This window comes from Rana temporaria, chromosome 2 (assembly GCF_905171775.1).
Source record: "Rana temporaria chromosome 2, aRanTem1.1, whole genome shotgun sequence".
Taxonomy (NCBI): Eukaryota; Metazoa; Chordata; class Amphibia; order Anura; family Ranidae; genus Rana; species Rana temporaria.
The window spans coordinates 283,082,471-283,088,470 of record NC_053490.1 but is presented as its reverse complement, the minus strand read 5'-3'; the positions used below and the strand labels follow the sequence as shown (position 1 = coordinate 283,088,470).

General features: G+C 49.5%; 1 protein-coding gene across 3 annotated transcripts in view; it reads left to right on the top strand.

Moving 5' to 3' along the window:
* The first annotated feature begins 2,045 nt into the window (after nt 1-2,045).
* The window catches only part of LUZP1 (leucine zipper protein 1), a 115,600-nt gene continuing 111,645 nt past the window's right edge, over nt 2,046-6,000 (top strand). For all 3 annotated transcript variants that reach the window (XM_040337126.1, XM_040337124.1, XM_040337127.1), the window contains exon 1: nt 2,046-2,261. The gene's annotated coding sequence lies outside the window, so the exon portion shown is untranslated. The remainder of the gene's footprint in view (nt 2,262-6,000) is intronic.

Sequence of the window (6,000 nt, the reverse complement as noted above, 5' to 3'; positions counted from 1 at the left end):
CCACCACCCCCAATCCTATCCTGGCTCCATCCACCCCCAATCCCATCCTGGCTCCATCCACCACCCCCAATCCCATCCTGGCTCCATCCAACACCCCCAATCCCATCCTGGCTCCATCCACCACCCCAATTCTATCCTGGCTCCATCCACCCTCCTGATCCCATCCTGGCTCCATCCACCACCCCCAATCCTATCCTGGCTCCATCCACCCCCCAATCCCATCCTGGCTCCATCCACCACCCCCAATCCTATCCTGGCTCCATCCACCCTCCTGATCCCATCCTGGCTTCATCCACCACCCCCAATCCTATCCTGGCTCCATTCACCCCCCAATCCCATCCTGGCTCCATCCACCACCCCCCAATCCTATCCTGGCTCCATCCACCCCCCAATCCCATCCTGGCTCCATCCACCACCCCTAATCCCATCCTGGCTCCATCCACCACCCCTAATCCCATCCTGGCTCCATCCACCACCCCCAATCCCATCCTGGCTCCATGCACCCTCCTGATTCCATCCTGGCTCCATCCACCAACCCCAATCCCATCCTGGCTACATCCACCACCCCCAATCCTATCCTTGCTCCATCTACCCCCCAATCCCATCCTGGCTCCATCCACCACCCCCAATCCCATCCTGGCTCCATCCACCACCCCCAATCCCATCCTGGCTCCATGCACCCCCAATCCCATCCTGGCTCCATCCACCACCCCTAATCCCACCCTGGCTCCATCCACCACCCCTAATCCCATCCTGGCTCCATCCACCACCCCCAATCCCATCCTGGCTCCATCCACCAACCCCAATCCCATCCTGGCTCCATCCACCACCCCCAATCCTATCCTTGCTCCATCTACCCCCAATCCCATCCTGGCTCCATCCACCACCCCCAATCCCATCCTGGCTCCATGCACCCCCCAATCTCATCCTGGCTCCATGCACCCCCCAATCTCATCCTGGCTCCATGCACCCCCCAATCCCATCCTGGCTCCATCCACCACCCCAATCCCATCCTGGCTCCATCCACCCCCCAATCCCATCCTGGCTCCATGCACCCCCCAATCCCATCCTGGCTCCATCCACCACCCCCAATCCCATCCTGGCTCCATCCACCCCCCGATCCCATTTCAGCTTCATCCACCCCCCTGATCCTATCCCAGCTCCATTCACCCCCTGAACCCATCCCGGCTCCATTCACCCCCCTGATCATATCCCGGCTCCATTCACCCTCCTGATCCCATCCACCCCCACCCCATCCACCTCCCCCCAATCCCATTCCGGCTCTATCCACCCCCTGATCCCATCCCGGCTTCATCCCCCCCCCCCAGCTCCATCGACTCCCCTGATCCCACCCCGGCTCCATCCATCCCCCAATCCCATCCCGGCTCATCCATTCCCCTGATCCCATCCTGGCTCCATCCACCACCCTGATCCCATCCTGGCTCTATCCATCACCTGATCCCATCCTGGCTCTATCCATTCCCCCTGATCCCATCTTGGCTCCATCCACCACCCAGATCACATCCTGGCTCTATCTATCCCCCTGATCCCACCCATTCCCCTGATCCCATCCATTCCCCAATCTCATCCTGTCTCTATCCATCCCAGCTTCATCCATCCCCCTGTTCCCATTCCAGCTCCATCCATCCCCCCAATCCCTACCCAGCTCCATCCATTGTGGCAGGCTAAAGGGGGGGGGGGGAGCCGCATCAACGCACTAGCCTGCTCAGTATGGGGTTGATACCATGTTTTGCCGCCCCAGGTGACACAACTGCCTAATACCACGGTTTTCTATCAATGTGGAGGCATTTGTTCATGTTTTGCAAGAGTGCCTGGTTTTGCCATACACTTGAATAGTTTTGTGTATGTAAGTGACACAGAGTTGCGAAGTTGCCTGGTCGTTGTACGTGTCCCCTGGCCTCCAGCAAACAATGCTGCCGCTGCCTCTCCCTCCCTCCCTCACCGGCTGGCTGTGTGTGAGCGCGTCTCCCCGGTCTGTCCCTTCCCCTGGGCTCTCCGGGGCCCCGCCTATTACTGCACGGCCCAGCTTCTCCTTATATGGTTGAGCCGTGACGGCAGCAGTGTGGAGGCTGGTTCTAGGGAAGGGAAGCCCACCTTGCATTGTTACTATCCCCTGCCTGGAATGTGATGTCTGAGCCCTGCACTGCAGGGAAGAGAAGGGGGGAAGAGCTGCTCAGGAAACCGAGCCGCCGCCACCTACTCCAGGGACTTTCTTCCTTTCCTGTGCCATTATACACCAGGTAAGTACAACTCCGGGGTGCTCGGTACAAGTTATCGGTGGGGCTCGCATTACTTTGTCATGTCCTCTGAGGAGACTTTGAGGTGGTGACCCCCTGGGGAGTGCTCAGGCATCCTGTGCTGGTGTACAGTCTATAGCAGGACCCATTGGCTTGTAGTTAGAGCACTTTGGGCTCCATTGAGCCTTGCTTGTGTCTCCCTGAGGGATATATGAACAGTGCTGGATGTGGAGGAATGTGCTGGGTCTAAGGACTGCAGTAACCTCCTCTGCAGTGAGGAGATCAGGTGGCTTCTAACAGCTGCCTCTATCAACTTCTATGGCAGGAAGACCTCATTGTACATGGAGGAATTTAAGGCATTTCATTCTGGATTTTTTTTAAAGCAGGCCACCCTTTTTAAATTAACTCTGAAACCCCCCCCCCCCCCAAATAACAAGTCACCTCTGCGAAGCCTACGAGGGGTTAAACGCTGCTCCAATAGGCCTGGCTGACATTAAAAGACGATTATGAATTCCTTATGCTGATTTTGGCACGACTGCAGACACGACGTTCTATGTGGGATTATAAAATGACTTCCTTATTGCAAAGAATTATTATTATTTTTTTATTATTATTAATAGTTTATTTTTACAGTGAGGTTACTTGGTGCCAGTGTTGTTGCGGTATAGAAAGCGTAATGGGGTTTATCGAAGAGGGAGCTGGTCCTTTTTTCGCTTGTTAGGTTACGTTTGCCGCAGTCCTGTTCCTGTTAGGATTTGTACTCTCTGCTTGAGTCATCAATCTGCAACACATTTCACTGTTTAATGCCTGCGGGGCTTAAAGGAAACCTAAAGGAAAAACTTTAAAAAGAGGGGGGGGGAGAAAAAAAATAGAAGGAAGAGGAACACCAAATTTATTCTGGGGTAATCCACACAAGGCCCAAAAAAGAGTTCGCACGTTGCCTTGTTTCAATTACATTCAGATGGATTTCTCATGCTTTTTTCCCAAAGCCTTTTTTTTTTTTTTTTCCGCTTGCAATACGAGCTTAGCCTAAATATTGGCGCGGGGCTACTGTGCGGAACCAGATGAGCTGATTAATTTAGGAGGTAAAAAAATGCTGCAATAAAATCAGCAAAACTGCATCAAGGTCGTCTGCAGGCTTAAGCTTGCTGTGCAGTTCAGCAAAATTCCAATTACTACTTTCATCTAATGGCTAGCCGCAGAGGAGCAGCGTCTTCGCTCAAGGAATGTACTCATTCAATCCTACTGTTTTTGTCTGAATGTGGAATTGTAGCTGAAATCTTCTAAGTTTTTAGTCTGATTTCTGGATGTATTAACAGGTCTGTTAGGGGTTTTGATTTCTCGGCAGTTAACGTATGGTAGCAATAATTGACGCCATTTAGTTTGGAGTGCACACCACAATAATAATGCAAATGATTGTATGTATCCTGTGATTATTCTAGGCTCTACCCGCTAAGTCCGACATTGTCAAATAGGGTTCCTCTAGGGCAGAGGTCTCCAAACTGCGGCTCGGGGGCTGGATTTGTCCCTTTGCTTGCCTTTATCAGGCCCTGGGGACACTATTCCTTTTGCAGATATGAGACCGTATTTCTTCTACACTAACAATGGGGCATGATTGCCATCACTGATGCCAACAATGGGTCATTACTATTCCTACCACTGACCCAAAGAATGGGGCACTATTCCTTCCACTGATACAACTGCAGGGCCCTATTCCTTCCGATGATGACACACTATTTCTTCCCCCTAATACCAACAATGGGGCAATATTCCTCCCACTATCACCAGTGATGGGGCATTCTTTACTCCCATTGGCGCCAGGACATTATCCTCTTACAATGGCTACAGTTTCGGACCCCTTAAAGTCTTGAAGGACAGTAAACTGGCCCCCCCTGCTCTAGGGTATTGAATAAAAAATTGGGGACTGGGCAAAATGGTTATTTTTTAAGTCTTGTGTTTGTATTATGACTTGTGTAGTCATTGTAGGTGTCAAAAAATAGCACCCCCCAACACAGTGCCCCTTCTTTTTTTTTTTTTTTTTTTTTTTTTATATATATATATATATATATATAATGTATGTGTGTGTGTGTGTGTGTGTGTGTGTGTGTGTGTCACCTTCCCACGCCAGGTGTCTTCCCCATTGCAGCATGCTGCTTTCCCATGCCAGGTGTCTCCCCATTGCAGCATGCTGCTTTCCCATGCCAGGTGTCTCCCCATTGCAGCATGCTGCTTTCCCATGCCAGGTGTCTCCCCATTGCTGCCCATTCTTCCAACTGACCTCTGATGCTGTCATTTTAGTGGAGGTTCCCTTATACCTCAATTATTTTATGGGATGTAAACAAGAGGCTGCACCAACATTTTTTTTGCCCCTCTTGTGATTTTAAAAATGTTGAATAAGGACTGCGCCAGTTTCTAGCGTTGAAATAAATGGAAGCACTTGGTGTAGTGGTGCAGACATGCTAGGTTTACTTGCTTGATTATGAAATGTATATCTCTTTATCCATCACACATTGGGTATCTCATTGTGGGTCCAAAATTGTGTTCAAAACTGTGCAGGTACTCCTTGACATGTCATGTATATAGGGGGCATGACATTTTTTATCTCTGCCATGAAATATGTGGCCAGGATTATACACAGAAGTAGAGTTTTGACTGCCAGATCTTCTGTGATGCTCTAGTTTTGATTAGTGTAAGGAAGGAGTAAGAAGAACTCCTGATGGGTTTTCACAGCCATCTTTGGCTTTATTAGAGAGATTTACACCCTCCCTTCCTGTCCTGCTGAGAATGGTTTTACTGGACAGGAAGTGAGGTCAAATCCTACAACAGGGAGATGGACGGGGACACACACACACACACACACACACGGAAAAGTGGTGTCTGTTTCTAAATTGCAACCAAGTTCCTATTCTTTCCTGCACCTTAAAAAGTGGTGTGATTGGTTGTTCTGGTCAGCCTAAAGCTGAACTTCAGTATTGATTACTGCATTATTACATCAGTCCAGCTTGGCACAATTCAAGTGTACATATGCCATGCTTGATGGACCAGCTCTCCACTGGCGAATCTGGAAATCACTGTAGTAGTTGCTGCTATGACGGTGATATCTGGAAAGTTCTGGGTCCTGGGCCTAGCGGCCTCCCTTTTGCATAGCAACCTCAGGGGGCGCTTACTCGCACTGCCACCATTCACAGAATGCCTTGATTTCTTTCTTTGGATATAAGGCACTCTCTTGTTTCAGTGGGATGTAGAGGGACAGTGATGTCACGAAAAGAAAGGTACATTTTGCTGGGAAGAGGTGACTTAAGTGACCTTTTTTTTCTTTTGTCCTGTTTTGGTGAAGGAAAGAGTCATGTTAACTTTTTTTTTTTTCTTGATGGCTACATTATGCCTTGGTCTAATGTTGTAGAGTAGTATACGGATGTCCATAACCAGCTGCCTAACAGCCAGGTTTGTATATCCGCCTAATGAGCCATCACCTTCACTTTCCTGTTTGTCAGGTTTTCCTAATTGGCTCAGTTGCATGTTGATTTGTAATAATGTTCTATTGTGACGCTTCCTTCCAAACCTGGACAAATGACAACAGCCAGATGGCTACTGTGCCTAAAATGTAACAGGCAACATTTAGGACCCATTCACATTTGAGCAATTGGGAGGAAGATGTGCGTTAAGGTGCCATTCAGGATTGGCACCCAAAGATTGTAAAATCGCACCTAGTTTAAGGCAAATTTTTGGTCCCTGAACTTCT